Below are 13,732 nucleotides of genomic sequence, written 5' to 3' on the forward strand. Positions count from 1 at the left end.
CATGTGGGAGACACAGGCAGAAGGACATCTGTGAGTTAAAATCCAGACTCATCTACCAAGTGAGATCACAAGACTCGTGCACTGTCTCATAGGTCCTAAATTCCCATGATCCAGTTTCTAGGACCAAGGAGACAGTTTATAATGTCTCCTTCTTCTTTCCTTCCTTCCTTCCTTTTTTTTTGGGGGGGGGTGGTGTTTGGTCAAACTTTTATATATGTTTTTTTTTTTTATTTGGGTTGGGGGCCTCTCTATAAAGCCTGGGAATTCACAGAGGTCCACCTGCCTCTGTCTCTTTGATGATAGAATAAAAGATGTGCACCACAATAACCAGGTTCAGTTTCTTGTACATTTAGTTTAATTTCAAATTTTGTTTGTATCTCTTGGTCTGCACCAAGTGTGTCCCTGTGGGGGTGGGGGGGCAGGGAAGTTGTCCTATTTTAGAACATTTTATTTTACTTTTATTTGAGACAGTCTTTCCGGTTGTGTAGAACTTATTTTAATTTCAAATTTTTAAAGAATTTTTTTATGATTTATTTAACTTTATTTTATGTGCAGTTGTGTGAAACTGGATTTACAATCACTTATGAGCTGCTGCCTTGTGGGGGTTACATCTCAGGAGCACAAGAACCCAATCTGTGCTGTACTCCCTGTCACCAAAAGAGGTCACTAGATCCCCACCATGTGGTTTCTGGACATTCCAGAAATTCCATCTCTCCAGTTCTCATTCTTTCATTGTTCCTCCTGCATGCCTGCATCTAGTGAGAGAGTGGGCACCGTTCCTCCCTGCTTCTGTGTATCTGTGTCTGTCACGTCCTGGATAGCCAGAGTGCCTGCCACCTACGCCTGAGAGATAGATGTACGCCTGAGAGATAGATGTGGCCGGCAGCCCTGGGGCTGGGGGAAAGGGAGAGAGTGGGTTCCCTGGAGAGCCTTGGGCAGAGGCTCTGTGGATTCCCTGCAGGAGGCCGCACCGCCTCTGAGGAGCCCATGGGGGAGGGGAAAAGGGAAGGTCAACCAGACAGTCCTGCCTGGCTTTTGCTTTGCTTTGTTTTTGTTTTTGTTTGTTTGTTTTATTTTATTTTCCGGTACAGCTGTGACCAGGTCTGGATCCAGGACAGACTCCAAAGCTAGAGAGAAATCCTGTCTCAGAAAACAACAAGAACAACCAAAAAATAAATAAATACATAAACTAATAAATGAATGGATAGATAGCTAGATAGCCAGACACACACACACACACACACACACACACAGAGAGAGAGAGAGAGAGAGAGAGAGAGAGAGAGAGAGAGAGAGAGAGAGAGATGATAAAAACACCTCCAAGATCAGGGAGACCAAGGCAGGCAGATCACTGTGAGTTTAAGGCTCCCTTGTTCTGCAGATTGAGATTCAAGGCCAGGCAAAGTGACACAGAGAAACCCCGTTTTCAAAAAAAAAAAAAGGTGAGGGCTGGAGAGAGATGGCTCTGTGGTTAAGAGTTCTGACTGCTCTTCCAGAGGACCCAGGTTCAATTCCTTAACACCCACATGGCAGTCAACAGCTGTCGGTAACTCCAAGATCGGACACCCTCAGATAGACATACATGCAGGCAAAACACCAATGACAATAAAATGAAAATAAATAAATTATTAGGAAAATAAATATATAGAAAAGGTGTTTAGTGCATGCCTTTAATCTCAGCACTAGGAGGCAGAGGCAGATGACTCTCTGTGAGTCTGAGGCCAGTCTTGTCTACAAAGTGAGTCCCAGGGCATACAAGGGTACACAACGAAACCTTATGTTGAACAACCACAAATAAGCAAACAAATAGAGAGATAATAACAATAAAAATATTTGAGAGTTCAAATAATTGACTTCATCCACAATAAAAGAATATAAAAATAAAAATATCAAATGCACTTGAACACATTGGCACAGGAGAACGCTTGCTAAATAGAACCCCAGTAGCACAGACACTGAGAGAAAAAGAAAAAAAAGAAAGAAAAAAAAGAAAAAAAAACAAAAAAAAACAAAGAAAAAAACTAAAGAGAGAAAAAAAAAGAAAAAAGGAAAAAAAGAAAAAAAAAGAAGAAAAAAGAGAAAAAAAGAAAAAAAAGAAAAAAAAGAAAGAAAAAAAAAAGAAAAAAAAACAGACACTGAGAGAAACAATTAATAAGTGAGACCTCCTGAAACTGAAAAGCTTCTGTAAAGCAAAGAACATGGCCAAGAAGACAAAACGACGGCCTTACAGAATGGGAAAAGATCTTCACTAATCTCCAAAATACACAAAGAACTCGAGAAATTGGTCATCCAAAGAACAAATAATCCAATTTTAAAAAATGGAGTACAGACCTAAACAGAGAACTCTCAACAGAGGGATCTAAAATGGTTGAAAGACACTTAAATGTTGGGTCGAGGGGGGGGGGGTCATGCAAAGATGAGAACACCACCAAGTCTAATAAACCAAAAACAAACTTAAAAATACAAACACACCGCGAGTCACAGAAGCTTATCAGCTAGCTGAGACCACAGGCAGAGTTTGGGCTTCTGACACTGTGGCAAAAGGCCGGTTTCTGAAACCCATTTTTATAGTAGGGGCATTGCAGGGCAGTGGTCCCGCAAGCCTTTAATCCCAGCACTCGGGAAGCAGAGGCAGGCGGATCTCTGTGAGTTCGAGACCAGCCTGATCTACAGAGCTAGTTCCAGGACAGGCTCCAAAGCCACAGAGAAACCCTGTCTCGAAAAACCAAAAAAAAAAAAAAATATGTTTCTCTGGATGTGCCTGTGTGTGTGTGTGTGTGTGTGTGTGTGTGTGTGTGTGTGTGTGTGTTGTGTGTGTGTGTGTGTGTGTTTATGGGGTGGCTTTTGAACTAACCAAGATGACTGGTTCCATATCTGGCAGAGAGGCAGGTGGATCTCTGGGAGTTTGAGGCCAGCCAGCCTGGTTGACAAGAGCTAGTTCCAAAGACAGGCTCCAAAGCAACAGAGAAACCCTTCCTTGAAAATCAAAACAAGAACACAAACCAAAAATAAAATAAAACATAAATTAAATGAGTGTGAGAGAGAGAGAGAGAAGAAATGTTGATTTGTTGATTTACAGACAAGAAATAAGAAAATACAAAACCATAATGTTACCAAGATGACAGCCTGGTTTATATAGTGAGTTAAAGGTATTATACAGAGAAACCCTTCACCAAAAATAATAATAATAATAATAATAATAATAAAAGAAGAAAACAGAAAAAAAACAAGTAAGGAAAAAGAAAGGAAGGAAGGAAGGAAGGAAGGAAGGAAGGAAAAAACAGGTGTTTTCCTTTTTTTCTTTGTTTATCTCAGGTTATTTTATTTTAATTTATTTTTTTAATTGCAGCAGCGGCAGTATATTTTGGGCAGCACATTTCTTTATTCTCAGTTCTCAGCCCTCAGAAATCAGGAGAGGCAGAAACAGGCAAATCGCTGTGAGTTTGAGGCCACCTCGTTCTGCAGTGTGAGTTTTAGGACAGGCAAAGCAACAGACACAGAGAAACCCTGACTTAGGGGGGGAAAGTGTGTTTAGTACAGGCCTTTAATTCCGGCACTAGGAAGCAGAGGTAGAGGCAGGGGCAGCTAGATCTCTGTGAGTCTGAGGCCAGCCTTGTCTACAAAGTGAGTTCCAGGGACACAGGGAACCTCTATGTAAAAAAAAAAACACAAATAAACTAATAATCATCATCATCATCATCATCATCTAAGAGCTCAATTAATTGACTTCACCCAAAATTCAAAAATAAAAAAAGAGTGTGTCTGACTGATCAGTGAAAGGACTATGTGGGCCAAGGGGCTGCCACAATTATGGCTTGGTGAGAGGGAGGAACTGAGGGAGGGAGGGAGGGAGGGAGGGAGGGAGGGAGGGAAGGAAGGAGGGAGGGAGGGAGGGAGGCCTGCTTTCTTAGGGTTCTTTTTCAGTAGTTGTGTTTGTACAACCCCACACACCACTTCTCATACTAAATACCGAGTCTGAGAAAATTAAAACAGCTGTGGAAAATTCCCACTTGGATGTCTGTTCCTGCCCTGTAAAACAAGAACCACAACAAAAATATCCATATCTAAGCAGGCCAATTAAGTTGTAGCCTCACCCTTTAAAGGTTCTAGCTGTTGGGAAGGGCTGGTGACCTTGAACTTTACTAGTCTCTGAAATCTGCCTTCTCACTTTTACCAGGTGCCCTCAGGGGCCAGGAGTGGAGGCCAGGGCCCCTGCTACAGGAGATTTCCTAGATCACCTACAGGCTCTTAGGATTCCTGGGCCTGCTTAGAGAAAGACACACGACACGTGAGACGCAGAGAAAAAAATTTTCTGAGACAAGGATTCTCTTAGCTTTGGCACCTGTCCTGGAACTGTAGATGACCAGGCTGGCCTCAAACTCACAGAGATCTGCCTGCCTCTGTCTGCCACAGAGAAAATTACAACAGCCATGGAATAATATGAAAAATTCTGATTTACGCCAGGCAGTGGTGGCGCACGCCTTTAATCCCAGCACTTGGGAGGCAGAGGCAGGCGGATCTCTGTGATTTCGAGACCAGCCTGGTCTACAAGAGCTAGTTCCAGGACAGGCTCCAAAACCACAGAGAAACCCTGTCTCGAAAAACCAAAAAAATAAAAATGAAAATAATAAGAATAAAATAAAATGTTAAAAAAAAAGAAAAATTCTGATTTTGATATCATTTCCAGGAATACTGATGCAGTGAATTATTTGGAACATTTTCACTTCCGACAGAAAAAAATAAAAATGTCATTTTATTGATTTCTTTTAGAGGGTCTCTTTCCCACCAGGATGGTTTGCACTTGCTGGGTTGTTGAAGATGATCTCCTGATCCTTGTATTCCCAGTTCCTGAGTGCTGCCGGCAGGACAGACATGGGCTCACTATACACTCGAGTTTTTGACGCAGTACTGAGAACCTGGAGCCCAAAGGACAAGGCTTCAGCTTCCCCTGCCCCTCTGACATAGGCCAGATACATAAATGATTACCCAGATTTTATTTAAATCTCTCAGTGTGGCTTGTGTATGTGGGGGAGACAGGGAAGGTATCACATTTCAAAACATTTTCATAACTGCACTTAGCACTGTATTCTTTTCCATTTATTTTACTTTTATTTGAGAGTGTTTCCAATTGTGTGGGACTTAGTTAAATTTCAATTTCTTAAGGAATTTTTTTATGATTTTCTTAACTTTATTTTATGTGCAATGGTCTGAAGATGTCAGATCACCCAGAAACTGAATTTACAATCACTATGAGCTGCCATGCAGGTGCTGGGAATTGAACCCAATTTCTCTGGAAGAGCCGCGAAACTAGCTCTCCAGGCTCTTCTTAATTTAAAAGTTTATTTATGTGTCTCTGGGTGTGCCTGTGCCTGTGTTTGGTTTGTGTGTGTGTTGGGGGGGGGTTGTGTGTGGGGGGGTGGCTTTTGACCTCACCAGACAAAGGCATTCAAGAGCACTGGCTCCATATTTAGCAGAAACAGGATCATTGGGAGTTTTAGGACAGCCTGGTCTACAAGAAAGGAGCTAGTTTTAACAACAGTCTCCAAAGCAGCAGAGAAACCCTGTCTCATAAAGCAAAACACAAAACCAAACATATTTGAGAGAGAGAGAGAGAGAGAGAGAGAGAGAGAGAGAGAGAGAGAGAACAGCTAGGGCTGTTACACAGAGAAACCATGCCTCAAGAACTAACTAATAAAAGAAGGGGGAAAAAAGCAAGAGAGCAAGAAAGCAAAAAAATCAAGCAAGCAAGCAAGAAGGAAAGCTAGAGAGAAACCCTGTCTCAGAAAACAAAAAAATAAATAAATAAACTAATAAATGAAATGAATGGATAGATAGATAGATAGATAGATAGATAGATAGATAGATAGATAGATAGATAGATAGATAGATAGATAGATAGATGATAAAACACCTCCAAGATCAGGGAGACCAAAGCAGGCAGATCACTGTGAGTTTAAGGCTACTTTGTTCTGCAGATTGAGATTCAGGACAGGCAAAGTGACACAGAAAAACCCTGTTTTCAAAAAAAATGTGTTTAGTGTACGCCTTTAATGCCATCACTAGAAGGCAGAGGCAGGCGGATCTCTGTGAGTCTGAGGCCAGTCTTGTTTACAAAGTGAGTCCCAGGGCATACAAGGATACACAAGGAAACCCCGTGTTGCAAACCCACAAATAAACAAACAGATAATAACAATAAAAATATTTGAGAGTTCAAATAATTGACCTCATCCACAATTAAAAAAAAATATAAAAATAAAAATATCAAAAGCATTTGAACGGGGGCTGGAGAGATGGCTCAGCGGTTAAGAGCATTGCCTGCTCTTCCAAAGGTCCTGAGTTCAATTCCCAGCAACCACATGGTGGCTCACAACCATCTGTAATAGGGTCTGGTGCTCTCTTCTGGCCTTCAGACATACACACAGAAAGAATATTGTATACATAATAAATACATATTTATTTTTTAAAAAAAAGCATTTGAACGCATCGGCACAGGAGACCACTTCCTAAATCTAACTCCAGTAGCACAGACTCTGAGAGAAACAAAATTAATCAATGGGACCTCGTGAAACTGAAAGGCTTCTTCTGTAAAGCAAAGGACATGGCCAACAAGACAAAACGACGGCCTTACAGAATGGGCAAAGATCTTCACTAACCCCACATCAGACAGAGGTCTGATCTCCAAAATATACAAAGAACTCAAGACATTGGTCATTTCAAGAACAAATAATCCAGTTCACAACATGGAGGTACAGACCTAAACAGAGAACTCTCAACCGAGAAATCTAAAATGGCTGAAAGACACTTAGGGAGATGTTCAACACCCTTAGTCATCAGAGATATGTAAATCAAAACAGCTCTGAGATTCCACTTTATACCTGTAAGAATGGCCAAGATCTAAAACACTGATGACAACTTATGCTGGAGAGGATGTGGGGAAAAGGGAACACTCCTGCATCGCTGGTGGGAATGCAAGCTGGTACCGCCCCCTTTGGATGTCAGTGTGGCGATTTCTCAGAAAATTAGGAAACAACCTTCCTCAAGACCCAGCAATACCACGTTTAGGTATATATGTAAAGGATGCTCAATTGTGCCACGAGGACATGGGCTCAACTATGCTCATAGCAGCATTGTTTGTCATAGCCAGAACCTTGGGAGAGGGTTGAAGGGGAGGCATGGAAAGAGAGGAAAGAAAAACGTAGAGCTTAACAAAAATAAATAAAAGAAACAAAGGCGGGTAGTGGTGGCACATTCCTTTAATCCCAGCACTTGGGAGGCAAAGGCAGGTGGATCTTTGTGAATTTGAGGCCAGCCTGGTCTACAAGGGTTAGTTCCAAAGCTACAGAGAAACCCTGTCATGAAAAACCAAAAATAAATAAATAATTAGGCATGGATTGTTTAAAAAAAATCAAACGCAAACCAAGTAGAAATAACTACTTTCAGTATGCCATTCAAGAATTAGGGAACCCTTTATCCCAGCATGTGGGAGACACAGGCAGAAGGACATCTGTGAGTTAAAATCCAGACTCATCTACCAAGTGAGATCACAAGACTCGTGCACTGTCTCATAGGTCCTAAATTCCCATGATCCAGTTTCTAGGACCAAGGAGACAGTTTATAATGTCTCCTTCTTCTTTCCTTCCTTCCTTCCTTTTTTTTGGGGGGGGGGTGGTGTTTGGTCAAACTTTTATATATGTTTTTTTTTAATTTGGGTTGGGGGCCTCTCTATAAAGCCTGGGAATTCACAGAGGTCCACCTGCCTCTGTCTCTTTGATGATAGAATAAAAGATGTGCACCACAATAACCAGGCTCAGTTTCTTGTACATTTAGTTTAATTTCAAATTTTGTTTGTATCTCTTGGTCTGCACCAAGTGTGTCCCTGTGGGGGTGGGGGGGCAGGGAAGTTGTCCTATTTTAGAACATTTTATTTTACTTTTATTTGAGACAGTCTTTCCGGTTGTGTAGAACTTATTTTAATTTCAAATTTTTAAAGAATTTTTTTATGATTTATTTAACTTTATTTTATGTGCAGTTGTGTGAAACTGGATTTACAATCACTTATGAGCTGCTGCCTTGTGGGGGTTACATCTCAGGAGCACAAGAACCCAATCTGTGCTGTACTCCCTGTCACCAAAAGAGGTCACTAGATCCCCACCATGTGGTTTCTGGACATTCCAGAAATTCCATCTCTCCAGTTCTCATTCTTTCATTGTTCCTCCTGCATGCCTGCATCTAGTGAGAGAGTGGGCACCGTTCCTCCCTGCTTCTGTGTATCTGTGTCTGTCACGTCCTGGATAGCCAGAGTGCCCGCCACCTATGCCTGAGAGATAGATGTGGCCGGCAGCCCTGGGGCTGGGGGAAAGGGAGAGAGTGGGTTCCCTGGAGAGCCTTGGGCAGAGGCTCTGTGGATTCCCTGCAGGAGGCCGCACCGCCTCTGAAAAGCCCATGGGGGAGGGGAAAAGGGAAGGTCAACCAGACAGTCCTGCCTGGCTTTTGCTTTGCTTTGTTTTTGTTTTTGTTTGTTTGTTTTATTTTATTTTCCGGTACAGCTGTGACCAGGTCTGGATCCAGGACAGACTCCAAAGCTAGAGAGAAATCCTGTCTCAGAAAACAACAAGAACAACCAAAAAATAAATAAATACATAAACTAATAAATGAATGGATAGATAGCTAGATAGCCAGACACACACACACACACACACACACAGAGAGAGAGAGAGAGAGAGAGAGAGAGAGAGATGATAAAAACACCTCCAAGATCAGGGAGACCAAGGCAGGCAGATCACTGTGAGTTTAAGGCTCCCTTGTTCTGCAGATTGAGATTCAAGGCCAGGCAAAGTGACACAGAGAAACCCCGTTTTCAAAAAAAAAAAAAGGTGAGGGCTGGAGAGAGATGGCTCTGTGGTTAAGAGTTCTGACTGCTCTTCCAGAGGACCCAGGTTCAATTCCTTACCACCCACATGGCAGTCAACAGCTGTCGGTAACTCCAAGATCGGACACCCTCAGATAGACATACATGCAGGCAAAACACCAATGACAATAAAATGAAAATAAATAAATTATTAGGAAAATAAATATATAGAAAAGGTGTTTAGTGCATGCCTTTAATCTCAGCACTAGGAGGCAGAGGCAGATGACTCTCTGTGAGTCTGAGGCCAGTCTTGTCTACAAAGTGAGTCCCAGGGCATACAAGGGTACACAACGAAACCTTATGTTGAACAACCACAAATAAGCAAACAAATAGAGAGATAATAACAGTAAAAATATTTGAGAGTTCAAATAATTGACTTCATCCACAATAAAAGAATATAAAATTAAAAATATCAAATGCACTTGAACACATTGGCACAGGAGAACGCTTGCTAAATAGAACCCCAGTAGCACAGACACTGAGAGAAAAAGAAAAAAAAGAAAGAAAAAAAAGAAAAAAAAACAAAAAAAAAAACAAAGAAAAAAAACTAAAGAGAGAAAAAAAAAGAAAAAAAGGAAAAAAAGAAAAAAAGAAGAAAAAAAAGAAAAAAAAGAAAGAAAAAAAAAAGAAAAAAAAACAGACACTGAGAGAAACAATTAATAAGTGAGACCTCCTGAAACTGAAAAGCTTCTGTAAAGCAAAGAACATGGCCAAGAAGACAAAACGACGGCCTTACAGAATGGGAAAAGATCTTCACTAATCTCCAAAATACACAAAGAACTCGAGAAATTGGTCATCCAAAGAACAAATAATCCAATTTTAAAAAATGGAGTACAGACTTAAACAGAGAACTCTCAACAGAGGGATCTAAAATGGTTGAAAGACACTTAAATGTTGGGTCGAGGGGGGGGGGGGGTCATGCAAAGATGAGAACACCACCAAGTCTAATAAACCAAAAACAAACTTAAAAATACAAACAAACCGCGAGTCACAGAAGCTTATCAGCTAGCTGAGACCACAGGCAGAGTTTGGGCTTCTGACACTGTGGCAAAAGGCCGGTTTCTGAAACCCATTTTTATAGTAGGGGCATCGCAGGGCAGTGGTGGCGCAAGCCTTTAATCCCAGCACTCGGGAAGCAGAGGCAGGCGGATCTCTGTGAGTTCGAGACCAGCCTGGTCTACAGAGCTAGTTCCAGGACAGGCTCCAAAGCCACAGAGAAACCCTGTCTCGAAAAACCAAAAAAAAAAAAAAAAAAATATGTTTCTCTGGATGTGCCTCTGTGTGTGTGTGTGTGTGTGTGTGTGTGTTGTGTGTGTGTGTGTGTGTGTTTATGGGGTGGCTTTTGAACTAACCAAGATGACTGGTTCCATATCTGGCAGAGAGGCAGGTGGATCTCTGGGAGTTTGAGGCCAGCCAGCCTGGTTGACAAGAGCTAGTTCCAAAGACAGGCTCCAAAGCAACAGAGAAACCCTTCCTTGAAAATCAAAACAAGAACACAAACCAAAAATAAAATAAAACATAAATTAAATGAGTGTGAGAGAGAGAGAGAGAAGAAATGTTGATTTGTTGATTTACAGACAAGAAATAAGAAAATATAAAACCATAATGTTACCAAGATGACAGCCTGGTTTATATAGTGAGTTAAAGGTATTATACAGAGAAACCCTTCACCAAAAATAATAATAATAATAATAATAATAATAATAATAATAATAATAATAAGAAGAAAACAGAAAAAAAACAAGTAAGGAAAAAGAAAGGAAGGAAGGAAGGAAGGAAGGAAGGAAGGAAGGAAGGAAGGAAGGAAGGAAGGAAAAAACAGGTGTTTTCCTTTTTTTCTTTGTTTATCTCAGGTTATTTTATTTTAATTTATTTTTTTAATTGCAGCAGCGGCAGTATATTTTGGGCAGCACATTTCTTTATTCTCAGTTCTCAGCCCTCAGAAATCAGGAGAGGCAGAAACAGGCAAATCGCTGTGAGTTTGAGGCCACCTCGTTCTGCAGTGTGAGTTTTAGGACAGGCAAAGCGACAGACACAGAGAAACCCTGACTTAGGGGGGGAAAGTGTGTTTAGTACAGGCCTTTAATTCCGGCACTAGGAAGCAGAGGTAGAGGCAGGGGCAGCTAGATCTCTGTGAGTCTGAGGCCAGCCTTGTCTACAAAGTGATTTCCAGGGACACAGGGAACCTCTATGTAAAAAAAAAAAAACACAAATAAACTAATAATAATAATCATCATCATCATCATCTAAGAGCTCAATTAATTGACTTCACCCAAAATTCAAAAATAAAAAAAGAGTGTGTCTGACTGATCAGTGAAAGGACTATGTGGGCCAAGGGGCTGCCACAATTATGGCTTGGTGAGAGGGAGGAACTGAGGGAGGGAGGGAGGGAGGGAGGGAGGGAGGGAGGGAGGGAAGGAAGGAGGGAGGGAGGGAGGGAGGCCTGCTTTCTTAGGGTTCTTTTTCAGTAGTTGTGTTTGTACAACCCCACACACCACTTCTCATACTAAATACCGAGTCTGAGAAAATTAAAACAGCTGTGGAAAATTCCCACTTGGATGTCTGTTCCTGCCCTGTAAAACAAGAACCACAACAAAAATATCCATATCTAAGCAGGCCAATTAAGTTGTAGCCTCACCCTTTAAAGGTTCTAGCTGTTGGGAAGGGCTGGTGACCTTGAACTTTACTAGTCTCTGAAATCTGCCTTCTCACTTTTACCAGGTGCCCTCAGGGGCCAGGAGTGGAGGCCAGGGCCCCTGCTACAGGAGATTTCCTAGATCACCTACAGGCTCTTAGGATTCCTGGGCCTGCTTAGAGAAAGACACACGACACGTGAGACGCAGAGAAAAAAATTTTCTGAGACAAGGATTCTCTTAGCTTTGGCACCTGTCCTGGAACTGTAGATGACCAGGCTGGCCTCAAACTCACAGAGATCTGCCTGCCTCTGTCTGCCACAGAGAAAATTACAACAGCCATGGAATAATATGAAAAATTCTGATTTACGCCAGGCAGTGGTGGCGCACGCCTTTAATCCCAGCACTTGGGAGGCAGAGGCAGGCGGATCTCTGTGATTTCGAGACCAGCCTGGTCTACAAGAGCTAGTTCCAGGACAGGCTCCAAAACCACAGAGAAACCCTGTCTCGAAAAACCAAAAAAATAAAAATGAAAATAATAAGAATAAAATAAAATGTTAAAAAAAAAGAAAAATTCTGATTTTGATATCATTTCCAGGAATACTGATGCAGTGAATTATTTGGAACATTTTCACTTCCGACAGAAAAAAATAAAAATGTCATTTTATTGATTTCTTTTAGAGGGTCTCTTTCCCACCAGGATGGTTTGCACTTGCTGGGTTGTTGAAGATGATCTCCTGATCCTTGTATTCCCAGTTCCTGAGTGCTGCCGGCAGGACAGACATGGGCTCACTATACACTCGAGTTTTTGACGCAGTACTGAGAACCTGGAGCCCAAAGGACAAGGCTTCAGCTTCCCCTGCCCCTCTGACATAGGCCAGATACATAAATGATTACCCAGATTTTATTTAAATCTCTCAGTGTGGCTTGTGTATGTGGGGGAGACAGGGAAGGTATCACATTTCAAAACATTTTCATAACTGCACTTAGCACTGTATTCTTTTCCATTTATTTTACTTTTATTTGAGAGTGTTTCCAATTGTGTGGGACTTAGTTAAATTTCAATTTCTTAAGGAATTTTTTTTATGATTTTCTTAACTTTATTTTATGTGCAATGGTCTGAAGATGTCAGATCACCCAGAAACTGAATTTACAATCACTATGAGCTGCCATGCAGGTGCTGGGAATTGAACCCAATTTCTCTGGAAGAGCCGCGAAACTAGCTCTCCAGGCTCTTCTTAATTTAAAAGTTTATTTATGTGTCTCTGGGTGTGCCTGTGCCTGTGTTTGGTTTGTGTGTGTGTTGGGGGGGGGGGGTTGTGTGTGGGGGGGTGGCTTTTGACCTCACCAGACAAAGGCATTCAAGAGCACTGGCTCCATATTTAGCAGAAACAGGATCATTGGGAGTTTTAGGACAGCCTGGTCTACAAGAAAGGAGCTAGTTTTAACAACAGTCTCCAAAGCAGCAGAGAAACCCTGTCTCATAAAGCAAAACACAAAACCAAACATATTTGAGAGAGAGAGAGAGAGAGAGAGAGAGAGAGAGAGAGAGAGAGAGAACAGCTAGGGCTGTTACACAGAGAAACCATGCCTCAAGAACTAACTAATAAAAGAAGGGGGAAAAAAGCAAAAGAGAGCAAGAAAGCAAAAAAATCAAGCAAGCAAGCAAGAAGGAAAGCTAGAGAGAAACCCTGTCTCAGAAAACAAAAAAATAAATAAATAAACTAATAAATGAAATGAATGGATAGATAGATAGATAGATAGATAGATAGATAGATAGATAGATAGATAGATAGATAGATAGATAGATAGATGATAAAACACCTCCAAGATCAGGGAGACCAAAGCAGGCAGATCACTGTGAGTTTAAGGCTACTTTGTTCTGCAGATTGAGATTCAGGACAGGCAAAGTGACACAGAAAAACCCTGTTTTCAAAAAAAATGTGTTTAGTGTACGCCTTTAATGCCATCACTAGAAGGCAGAGGCAGGCGGATCTCTGTGAGTCTGAGGCCAGTCTTGTTTACAAAGTGAGTCCCAGGGCATACAAGGATACACAAGGAAACCCCGTGTTGCAAACCCACAAATAAACAAACAGATAATAACAATAAAAATATTTGAGAGTTCAAATAATTGACCTCATCCACAATAAAAAAAAATATAAAAATAAAAATATCAAAAGCATTTGAACGG

This window comes from Microtus pennsylvanicus, chromosome 12 (assembly GCF_037038515.1).
Source record: "Microtus pennsylvanicus isolate mMicPen1 chromosome 12, mMicPen1.hap1, whole genome shotgun sequence".
NCBI classification, from domain to species: domain Eukaryota; kingdom Metazoa; phylum Chordata; class Mammalia; order Rodentia; family Cricetidae; genus Microtus; species Microtus pennsylvanicus.